Source organism: Elephantulus edwardii, unplaced genomic scaffold (assembly GCF_000299155.1).
Source record: "Elephantulus edwardii isolate Elephantulus edwardi_28Jun2011 unplaced genomic scaffold, EleEdw1.0 scaffold00076, whole genome shotgun sequence".
Taxonomy (NCBI): domain Eukaryota; kingdom Metazoa; phylum Chordata; class Mammalia; order Macroscelidea; family Macroscelididae; genus Elephantulus; species Elephantulus edwardii.
The window spans coordinates 11,538,607-11,551,582 of record NW_006399826.1 but is presented as its reverse complement, the minus strand read 5'-3'; positions in this window follow the sequence as shown (position 1 = coordinate 11,551,582).

Sequence of the window (12,976 nt, the reverse complement as noted above, 5' to 3'; positions counted from 1 at the left end):
GGTGTGTCAGAGGCGGTGCATTTGGAGCAGGATAGAGCAGGGTTTAGGGCTGTTGTGCATAGGGTCGCTATGAGTCGGAAACGACTCGACAGCACATAACAACAACAACAACAACCTTCATAAACAGTAAGAGAGTAAATTTGAACTTCTCATCTCCTCGCTGCTTTTGCTTACCTAGATCCACAATCATGGCATTTGGTACTAACAATTAGGAGACCAGGAGATGTATTGTACTGAGAAGGTCAGTAGTTATGGAACTCTCCAAATTACTGAAGCGTAATGATGTCAGTTTAAAGGCTAAGATGGGTGTGATTCAGGCCATGGTCTTTCAGTCACTCCACAGGCATCTGAGAGCTGGACAATGATTATGGATGAAACAAGAATTGATGCCTTTGAGTGGTGTTTTGGAAAAGAGTTCTGAAGATCCCAAAGGCTGCCAAAAGGAAAAAATAAACCAGATATGTCTTGGAGAAGGTGCAGGCAGAGTGTTCCTTGGAGGCAAAGATAATGAAGCTTCAGCCCACATACTTTGGCCATGTTGTTAGGAGTGTTTATTCCTTTGAGAAGGACATCATGCTTGGGAAGGTGCAATGACAGCAAAAGAAAGGAAGACCTTCGAGCGGGTAGGTTGATGCAATGACTGCAACAGTAGACTGGAGAGTGTGAGAGCTTGTGAGGACGGCACAGGATAGGACAGTGTTCAGAGGGATGCTAGGAGTAATCAGCGTCACCTAACAACTACAACAGCACCTCCTAAACTGTAAGGGAATACATTTCTGTTCACTAAAGACATCCATTTGTGGTACCTATGCTTTGTTGTTGTTGTTGTTGTTGTTATTGTTGAGCATCATCAAGTCAGAGATAACAAATAGCTGACCTTTCAGTGGGTTTTCAGAGACTGTTAGTTGCACGAGAGGAGCATAGAGAGCATGGAGCAGCTGATGGATTCAACCAACGTACCTTCAGGATTGCAGTGCGGTTTCTTACCACAAGGCCACCAGAGCAGCTCTAGATAATGAGGACAGCAGGCCTTGCATGCCGAGAACTTTCCTATAAGGTTTCCAAGACTGTAACCTTTATAAAGGCAGATTGCCACATTGTTCTGCCATGTAACCTTGTAATTGGTAATTTCAAGCCACCAAATTTCAGTTGGTGGTTGAGCACTTAATCATTATACCACTGGAGTTCAATAGACAATATATTTTTTTAACAAATAACAAAAAATTGCCACTGATTAACTGTAGATCTTTACAGGAAGGAAAAAAACTGTCCATCTTTCTCCCACAGAGCGCTGGTGTATTTGAACTATTGACATTTCTGTTTGCAAACCAGCATGAAAAACACCACCCCACTAGGCTCCTTCTATACCCTACTGTTGTTGCTGTTGTTAAGTGACGTCAAGTAGGGACAAATTCACAGCTGACCTTTTGAGTTTTCAAAGGCTATAAAATTATCCAGGAGGAGATTGCCTGCCTTTCTCTCAAGGAGTAACTGGTGGATTCAAGCACCTGTCTTTGGGTTGTCAGCATGATTCTTTCTCCATTAAGCCAAGAATACCCCCTATAAACTACTGTTGTTGTGTATCATTGAGTCAGAACCAACTCATAGCTGAACTTTCAGTAGCTGGACAGAGGCAGAAATTCTCACAGGAGATGGCCCATCTTTCTCCTGTGAAGTAGCTGGTTGATTTGAACCATGTACTTCTGAGTTGGAAGCTCAACTCTTTACCACTGAGCCACGAGAGCTTCCTATAGACTTAGCTACTTATCACTAAGCTACTAGAACTCCCTGTTGTTGATATGTGCCAATGAGTTGAGTGTGACTCTTAGCAATTGCATGAACCCTGTTTGAAAGCTGCCCTATCCTGTGCCATCCTCATTAAATCTGACATGCATTGCTGCAGAAATACTGCCCATCCATCTCATTGAGGGGTTCCTCTCCTTTGCTGAAGCTCCACCTTCCCATGTATGGTGCTCCTTCCTAAGGTAAATCACCCCTTCTAAAAACGTGCCCCAAGATTATGAGACAAAGCTTTGTCATCCTTGCCTCTAAGTAGCACTCTGAATATACCTTCTCCAAGACCTGTTTGTTCTGTTGGCAGTCCATGGGATATCAGTACTCTTCTCCAACACTGTGGTCCAAAGGCACTGGTTCTTCTTCTGTCATCCTTATTCATTATCCAGTCAGCTCTCAGATGCATAGCAGGTGATGAGAAAGATCACAGCTTGAATCAGGTGCACCTTAGTCCTTAAACTGACATCATTGCTCTTTAAGGAAAAAATATTAGGCAAAAAATAATGCAATCCAAATATGTCACATAAGTATCAGAGTCAACAATATGGGTCTTCTATGCATCTTATGACTTTCCTGCATTTGTGGTCTCTCGGTGTAGCTGTATCTCCATGTCAGGGAACTTCAGCAAGCCTCTACCACAGTCTTAATTGTTGCTATTAGAGGTCAGAACCTGAGTGACTCATCATTTCTACTACAAACATTAGCGCAACAGCAGAGCTACTGGAGCAGCTAAAATGCCTGCAGCCCCTGTAAGTTTCACACAGACAGATTTCCTTGTAAGAAAATTAAAATGCAAATTGCAAAGTCTGTTTAATATCCACTGGAGAACCTTAACACTATAAATATACTATTTACTCCTCGATTTGTGCATAGGGGCATAATTGTGTTAATATGCAGGAGGGCAGATCATCCTGCTTGTTAAATCTCCCCCTACACTTTACAGCTTTACAAATGTCAGGCCGTTCAGCCATAACTCTCCTGTTGAGGACCTTATTACCTATAAAGCATTCATACCCACTGCATAAAAGATGCAGGTGAAATGCAGATTCAGCAATTTACCCATGCATCTTTATCTATCTGGCTGGGCTTGCTGATGTTTTACAAATAACAATCGTATTTTCTTGGTTACCTTTAAGAAAGTATGACTTTTTAAATTTCTGTTCCATTTAAGGAAGGGAACTCTCAGTCAAAAGACCCCTTAACTTTGGCAATCATATTTTTAAAAAAAGTCGAGTGTCAAAATATTAAGAGATGTCTAACTTCAGGGAGAAGAGGCTTCCATGTGTCTTAAGTTGGCCCAAGCTAAATCACTATTCAGGGGAACTTATCCTCAACTCCTCCAGTCACCTACTCCTGCGACTAGCTGATCCCTTGGAGATCCAAGCCTTCGTGTAGGCACACAGCTCAGGAGAATGCCCTTCAACTCAGCTTTATCGTCCCTCTGTTCTCTCTTGTCCAAATCTACTCTGATCTTAGAAAGCGGGAACCTCACACACCCATCGCTGACCATTCAGTGGGTTACACGGAGGACATTGCCCATCTTTCACTCATTGACCTGCTGATAGATTGAAACTGATTGAGAGTGGCTGCCTTTGGGTTAGCAGCACAACTCTCTACAGACTACAACACCAGATGCATTAGTTCATGTAATCTTTATCATTGCACTAAATAAAAACAAACAAACTCATTGCCACAGAATGGATTCCAACATCTAATGGTCTTACAGAAGTTCTATACCGTTATGTTGTTGTTGTGGTGGTGGTGGTGGTGTTAGATGCTGTGAAGCCATTTCTAACTCATGGTGACCCCATGTGAAATGGAACAAAACCCAAATAAATTACATCATCTTCACAATTTCTGTCACACTTTAGCCACTAGTTGCCATCATTATTAGCTAATAAGAAATAACAAATCTCCCAAGCAAAGAAACACTGCATGGTTCAAAATGAAAAAATGAGTGTGTCAGGGATGTGTTCTTTCTCCACAACTTTTCAATCGATATGTGCAATTGATTATTCAGGAGGCTGGACTTTATGAGAAGCAATGAAGCATCAGGAGTGGAGGAAGACTTATTAATAACATGCATTATGCAGATGACACAACTTTCCTCACCAGAATTGAGGAGGACCTATGCTGCAGAAGATCAAGGACTGCAGTTTTCAATATGGATTGCATTGCAACATCAAGAAAACAAACATTCTCACAATCGGACCAATTGGCACCCTCATGACAGATGAAGAGATAGAGACTGTTAATAATTTCATCTTGCTTGGATTCATAATCAATATGGTTGGCACCAGCAGTCAGAAAAACAAAAGAGGAATTGCACTGGCAAAGTCTGCTGTCAGGGACTTCTCCAGAGTGCTGAAGAGCAATGATGTTAGTCTGGAGACTGATCTAGGCTATGGTTTCTCAGTTACTTGCTGTGCATCAGAGAGCCAGACAATAACTAAGGATGATAGAAGAAGAATTAATGCCTTTGAGTTGTGATATTGGAGTAGTATTGAACATGCAGTGGATTGCTAAAAGAATAAACAGATCTGTCCTGGAAAGAGTGAACCGTTTGGTTGCTCCTTGGAGGCAAAGATTTTGAAACTCCTTTTGACATACTTTGGGCATGCTACCAGGAGGGGCTAGTCCTTGGAGAAGGACATCATGCTTAGAAGGGTGGAGGGACAGCACAGGAAAGGAAGACCATGTATGAGATGAATTGACACAGTGACTGGGGTATTGGGGGCAGGTGTATCGGAGATAATGAGATTGGCTCAGGAAAGAACAGAATTCAGAACTACTGTTTATAAGATTCTTATGAGTCTTAATTGACTTGACAACACATAGCAACACCACTAACAATATTTCAAATGTGAAAACCAGGCTAAGTCACTGAACAACTTGCTCAAGATTGTCTAGTACACTTGGACTTCAAGGCCAAGGTTCTTCCCATGAACCATTTCTACTCTTCCTTCTAGAGAAGACTTAGTGTCCTTTAAGGTCCTATTGTGAATCAGAGTCTTTGTGTCAGGCAGCCTTATAACACTTTCATGATTATTATTTTTGTCTCAGGAGTACAGCATTAACCAGAAGAGATTAAATTAATGGCACTGATAGGGGAAATATTTTCCCACTGAAAACACGCCTTGCTCCTAATAAAATTCACACAGAATAACAATTAAATCTACATTTGTTTTCTATACAGGGAAATAGGCTATGCCTTACCAATACTGTATAAACAAATAATTCTTGACTCAATTTACATTTCTAAAATGAATCAGCGAAATACACTTCTGTACTCCGCCTGAATGTTAATGGTTTAATTCCCAAGGGAACATTTATAAGAATGTTACAAACAACCCTCAAAGAAATTAGAACATAAGTGCCATTTTTATGACAACTCTCATGTCCCCAGGATAGTCTATACTCTCTTACATCTATTAAGGCTATTTATTACCAGCCTCCATAACTTACCTAGTTTCTTTAGATTTTTGAAGGACAACTTACAATCACTTTGCCAAAAATGTTTTCTTCTGAAGCAAAAATTCGTTTCCTCAAAGAAGTGTAGTTAATCAGGTAAGTCAGTCATCTGAACTTGTGTTGTACGGAAAATAACCCTGATTCATTTTGCAAGTTCCTTTTAAAAATCACTATATGCTAATTACAAGACCAACTGATGAATATGGGTATGTCTGATGCTATGATGAAATAACAGTGCCTTCAAGTTTGTATAGAACTTTTACAGCATTATCAATAATAGCGTAACCATCTTATTGAGTCATAACCATGTTGTTGCTATGTGCTGTTGAGTGGATTACAACCTGTGACCCTACGAACAATGGCTCTGAATCTTGCCCTATCCTGAGTCATCCTCACTGTCTCTCTGACACACCTGACCTCATTGTCATGGTCACTGTGTCACTTCACCTCATCCATGGTTTTCCTGTCTTGTGCTAACCTTCTATCCTTCCAAGCATGATGATGTCTTTCTCCAAGGACTGGCCCCTCCTGGCAATGTGCCTAAATTATAGGAAATAGAGTTTCAAAATATTTGCTTTCAAAGATTTTGTCCTGAATTTAACAATCTCCAGGACAGAATTCTTTGTTCTATTGGCAGTTTATGGTATATTCAATACTCTTTTCCAGCACTTCAACTCAAAAGCATTGGTTCTTCTTCAGTTATCTTTATTCATTGCCTAGCTCTCAGATGCATAGCAAGCAACTGAGAAGATCTGGTCTGAATCAGTTGCACCTTAGTCTTTGGACTGACAGTGTTGCTCATTAGTTCTCTGCAGAGTTCAAGGGTTTTCTTTTGCTTGATTCCCAATCAACACCCATGGTAAAACAGTCAAAGAATCAAAAGATGTGTTGCATTGGGGAAATCTGCTGTTGAATACCTCTCCAAAGTGCTAAAGAGCAAGAATGAAAAAATAAAAACGAGTTTGCAGTTTGATGTGCAGAGCTTCCCAATTCCACTGGTGTAGTTACTCCCACCTTGGCCAAATTCAGCCCAACAAACCCAATACACATAATGTCAAGGCCATCTGAAATCACCAATCTGGAATCATTCTCTCAAGGAAGCATATTGTTACATCAACCAGTTTTGCCATATTTGCAAATGAAAATGTCCTGAGAAAGAAAAAAAGTCAGAAAGAAGTTCTAATTTCTACAATATCACAATATTGAACTTGAGACCATTAGTCTGTCTCTTGAGTACTGGTTTCTGATTATAGATTACAGAAGAAGATCTGGGCATCAGTGTCAGCAATGAGGGTAAGAGGTATGGAGCTGGTGCAATTCTCTTTTGATCAGACTGAAAAAGCAGATCCCAGACTTAAAGATGAAAACAAACAAGCTTACAAAGGAAAGAAGAAATTTGTAGGAGAGAGAAAAATGGGCAGTCCCAAGAGATCACAGTACTAGATCTTGGCCTGAGAAAAATGGATCTGGGAAACAGTTTTACCTGAGTTTTATTCAGATTGGCAGCAATTTACTCATAATGGAACCAGGATGTATGCATATTTGTCCCCATTCTCTTGCAAGTCAGCCACATAGTTTAAATAATTTTAAACAAAAGAGCTCTTGTCTTTTCTTTTTTCTTTTTTAGAAATATAAAACTTTTTTATTCTGATTTATTCACAAAGTTTGAATACATTATTTTTCGCAAAAGATCCTTCTCATTTCCATCACCCCACTCACCCATCAAATTGTGCAACCCTATGATTAATACCTTACCTCCCCCATCCTCAACCCTCTGCTTCCACCATCCCTTCCCCTTAGATCCTTATACTCATTCTACAATAATGGTTTTATAATGTCTCGCAAGGACAAATATATGCTTCCCCACACAGCATATACTATGCCACCTGTTACAACAACACAGTGACTGTATCAATAGGCTGGAGTATATCAGAGATTGTAAGGATAACACAAGACAGGACAAGGTTCAGATCTGCTATTCACAGAGTCACTGAGTTCTAGTAGACTTGATGACACCAAACAACAATAACAACTGAGCTTCTTTTGTATAAAAAGACTAAATTCTCAGACCAAACTACCTCTTTAGCAACCACAACTCTGACAGTGAAAGGAAGCAAACTTTGAAGTAAGAAATGAGGATAAAGGAAAAGCAGGGCAGAAAGAACAATGTACTAACAGCCTTGTGTTCTTTTCTCTGGACATGTATGGGCTGCAGCCTCCCTCATTTCACTAGGACAAAAGGTCCTGCCCACTTGTCATGTCTTCTCTCCTAAAAGCCTGGACCTCCAAGGACTCTCCCTTTTCTAGAAGTCAGCATTTCCCAAGCAACAGGGCTTCATACTACCACCTCCAGAGCAGATGGTCGCTAATTGCCATGAGCAAACAAACATAAGCTGCAACAGATACATCTTGTAACTCTGAATATCATTCATTTTCAAGAACGCCAGGGACACCTATTCCCAATTAGTGGAGACAGGGTGGGAGCAGAAATGAAGGAGTCCTGCCAGGTGGGATGATGCTGGGGCCCTAATCCCATCCTGCTGGTCCCACACCTGATAGGAGAAGCTCAGGAAGCCACTTAACCTTGTTGCTTTTGTTTTCTCATCTGTGAAACAGTGGGTAATAAAATCGTACTGCTTCCTCACTGAGTTTTATGTGAATTAGCTAATTAATGATTGTATAAAGCCTAATACAATGCAACATGTAATTGAAAAGTTTAATCATCAAGGTAATAGCGCAATAAGAGTAGGTTGAAAATCAGTGATAAATAGCACTTTGAAAACGCAGATATTACCATTTTGATATTTTTTCCTCTGATCTGCATTTTCAAATTAGTAGCTTATATAATTTCTGTTTTATTCCCCCTTTCATAATATTGTTTAATTCTACAAAGCTGTTTCCTCCTTTGTCTAAACATGACATTCCAGCTAAGCAGGGAATTGCTGCGAATCTCAGTAATAACTGGAAATGCTAATTAAAAGTTCTTATGATCACGAGTCGTCATACTAAACTGGATAGCTAAGGATCTGCCCTTTCCTTTTGCAATTAAGAACTCACTACTTTTATTCCTATTTTACAAATTAGATAAAAGTCTTTTCAATCATAATTTCTATTCCCTTTGGCCTTCACGTTGTTCCACTAAATTCAAATTCTGCTGGCTTCTCCTTCCACGCCTTTGTAGAAATTATTCCCTCCACTTGGATGTCCTCTACCCATCATCACACCTGCTTTTCTTTCTGGAAAATTCTTACTTCTTTCTCTAAAGGTAACTTAAACGGATACTTTAACACCGTAATCATTTCAGTAATACTTGGAATAGAGCCTAGAACTGCCTTATCTTTTTCCTTTTTTAATTACTTTTGCACCTATGATTGTTGTTGGATGTTAATAGCGACCTTATGAATAACAAATCAGACCCTTGTTTTATCCTGTGCTGTCCCCACATTCTCCATCATGCTCAAGCCCTTACTGCAGGCAATGCCTCAATCCATCTCATTACGATTCTTCCTTTCTTTGCTGAGTCTCCATTTTCCCAAACATAACATCCTTTCCCAAGTACCGGCAACTGAAAAAAGCCACAGCTTAAGTCTGGTACCCTTTGTTGTTGTTGTTAGGTGCCTTCGAGTCGGTGCCCTCGAGTCTTCAAAGTGATAGGTTTTTTATTATTTGTATCAGATTGCACAACATCTTCTGATTTCCAGAACTATTGATTGTAAATTCAAGAGAAATTAAATCCTTGACGAATTCAACCTGTTTTCAATTTATTATTCTAATATTATTTATCATTCCATCTGTGAAGATCTTGGGTGTGTGTTTTTTTAAATTTTGAAGTACAATATGTATTGAAGCCGAGGTCTTGAATTAACTATGCCTTTAGGTTATTATTAATTTTCTCATTTAGTAGCTATCTTATCATATATGAACTTGCAAAACAGTATGACTTTAAGAAGAGATATTTGCTACAGTTGCAAATTGCATCTTAATTCAATTCCTCTGCCTTACACAAAACATCCTCCATAATTTGATACGTACTTACTATTTTTTTAACCTCAAAAACTTACCTCTAGTCTCAAAAGGCAGAAGGTGGAATCTCAACAGACTTCCTGAATGGCCTAGCTACTTCTGGCCTGGGCAACTGCTAATGTCTGTCTGACCGGGTTAATAAATTCCTACCTGTGCCTCACAATCTTCTTCCCCTGTAGATGTTCTTGGCACTTTAAGTTCTGCCTCAGAGACGAGCAACTTTATTCCTTGTACTTCCCCAGGAATCTTTACCAGCCCTCACCTGCCTTATTTCATTGCATGAATGCATACTTCTATACCCCTTCCTCTTCAAGTGCAGACAGTGGCAGTGTCCAAACCTGCTCCAAAATAGATCTTATTGCAAGACCTAACACACAATTGACAGCCAATTAGTGATGATTGAAAGGATGAATAAGTTTGTTATGTATCTGTATACTGTGCAGTCTGACTGGATAGAAAGTTTTAATCCTCTATTTTTAAGGACCCTGGGAGGTGCAGTGATTAAGTAGCTTAGGTAATAACCAGACGGTTGACAATTCAAATCCGACAGCCACTCGGTTGGTATGAAATATGTGACAGTCTGTTTCTGTGAAGTTTCCAGTCTCTGTAAAGTTCTACCTTGTCCTACAGGGTCACTCTGAGTCAAAATCAACCCAGTGACAGAAAGTTTGGTTCAGTTCTTGGGCATCTTTTTAACTACAAAGCAGACAATTTTCTATTTCTCTTCATTCATATTGAAATATATGGAAACAAACACTGGCACTATTGTCATTTAAAATGACTGTGTACATTACCCCTGCTCTCTCCATATGCCCTGAATACTCTATTACATAACCTTATGTTCCCTTACTCCTGTCCATCTTCTAGAACCATTTCTTAAACTTTTTAATTGTACAGGAACATTTTTATCTCCTCTGTGACTTAAATTGCTTAGAGGAGAGTAATAAGGACAGTAAGTATTTAAAAACAAACCCAGCACACACTGAAGTTTGAAGAATCTTAGCGATTGAGAAGAGATGTATGGTTTTGGGTAATGAAAACTAAAAATCTGTATTTCGGAATCTATCTTTTCTACTTCACACAATTTGGGGGGAAAAGTAATTTCTGCAACAAGACTGACAGACTAAGGAACTTTTCCATCCCTATGACTGAATCATTTCATTCTACAGCCCAGAAGTGACTGCTAATTAAAATGACATGTAAGCATTGGCGATACAATCTTTTCCTACAATTTTTACAGTCAAAATGAGAAACTAAAAGACCATTTTTCTACATTTTATGGAGAAAAATACAGATTATCTTTATTTTCAGGGAAGTCTCTAGCTCAAGCCTGAATATAATTTGAAACACACATTCTTTTTAAATCAACATAGATACGTTGTTATTATTCTCATCACTGCCATTGTTACTTGGAAGGAGGAGTGGCATCCACTTCCATAACAGCTTGCCTCCCGAAACCCTATGAACAAGAAGAGAGGATGAGAGACACCCAAGCATGGAGGACTCTCATTCATAGGGTCGCTATGAGTCACCTGCGACTGGATGGTCCTTAACAACAACAGCAACAACCATTGTTACCTTCTTTACTACAATCAACATCAATTAGCATTGAGCAAACTCTTGATAGTATAGTAGTAGTAATAGTATATTCAATTCTAAGGAAGGAGTTCAGGTTACACAGTAATTAAATATTAGCTCTAAGCTATAAACCCAAGTCAGTATTTTAAATCTAATGGATGCTCATAGGTCAGAGATGAGGCAACTTTAGAAACCCTATGGGACAATTCTACTTTGACCAATATGATCTCTAAGTCAATGTTTCCTCCGTGGCAATGGATTTGGGGTTGGGTTGGACTGAAGGGTGTTCACCTTCCCATGATAAAATAGAGAAGAATCACGGCTTCTCTGAAGGAATGGGCCTAGAGACACTTCTTGAGTATGTCTGTCTCCAAGTTGCTGTCATTAACATAACTTACAGATTACTCAATCAGAGAAATTAGAGTCAAGTTAATTTGATATCATGCAAAAGAGAAAAGTCCTCAATTGTCCACTGAGAGAAAAAGTATCAGCTATTTACAAACATCTTGGAAAAGCATAATGGAGTCAAGCATTAACCTGACCATTTTTTAAAAATTAATTTTAATGAACGTTTACGGAGACTTTGGCTTTCCATTCACTCATTGTTGTAGTTTTCTCCCTGCCTATCCCTTGCCTCCCAAATTGCTCTTCTCTTCGAAAAGTAAAAGAAAATTCTTTCATTGTCATACAATCACTCCCCACAAGTCTACTCCACTGTGCAGCCTTCATTCTGAACTCCGGTTATTACAATGATACCTAATCATATATACCTTTTAAATAGTTCTCTCCCTTATCTGTGTCAATGCAGTACACATTTTTTATCCCCTTTTTCAGTTCCCCATCCCCCAAACCCGATGTCAGTCCCATTTTACAACAGTGGCACAAGGCAGTATTTGCCCTTAACCTGACTTTTATCCCCCCGCCCCCCCCCCAGTAGCTCTTTCTTTATGTCTGTGTTAAATAGGCTATGGAGTCCTCATTTTCTAAAGGACATCAATTCTTTCCATAACTGTAACAATGCTTGTACAGATCCACGGAGACATGTCTTAGAGTAACCCACAATAGACGGACTGATGATGCTATTGTAAAACGTTTTTGTACCTGGTCTTTCAGGAAAGAGAGCGCATTATCACCTCACAATAGTTTTATCACCATGGGATCTTTAGGAACTTATTTTTAGAGAGAAAAAAAAATCTAAAGCTAAATTGCAGGGCCTTTGTAGGGGAAGAATAATAGCAAAATTCCAAAAACAAAAAAACCCAAAACTCTCACCCCAAAATACTCCTTGATTTACCTTTTTTATTTCCAGAGTTTCTTCCCCCCTATCTCTTCTCCCCCTTAAAAAACCGTTATATTGGTTTGCTTACAAAGTTTATATACATTGAATTTCACACTATTCTTCACTCACATTTCTTCTGAGCAAGGCATGGTAAGAAGAATGAGGAGTTAAGCTCAGTCATGCTTTGAAATCTTATTTTGTTTTCTTTGTGTTTTTACTTCTCTTCCTTTATTCTTCCCTCCTCCTCCCCTCACCCATACCAGTGGAGATGTTGATACCACTTATTTTTAACTTTATGTGGATTGAAGTCAGTTTTTACTTCAAAAATACTTTAAAATACTTTGTTGTTGTGTGCCGTCTAGTCGGATCTGACCCATAGCTGACCCTCGAGTGGGTTTTCTGAGAGAGTTAATCGCCCAGGAGAAGATTGCTCATTCTTCTCTCTTGGAGAAGCTGCAGGATGGATTTGAACACTGTGCTTTCAGGATTGCAGTGCAGCTTCTTATCTCTAGCACCTGGAGCTCCCTGTTTTTTAGATATCAATAAGTTAGTAAGGAAGGGAAAATGTCTTCTTGGAGCAGGAAACTATATCCTTTTGCAACCAAAAGTAGATTTCTGGCTTTTCTCCTTGAGCATAAATAAGCATTGCTTAGATTAAGTGGCAAATTTCATCACTATTAGTCACCTCAGCTCATTACTCATTTAGCCATTTCCTCGACATGAGGAATCCATCCTATCTATTGCGGAGGCAAGATTACCCAAGTTCTTCATTTCCCCTTAGGGACAGGACACCCTTTGGTTCTAACACTTTCAAATGGAATTCTGTTAGGG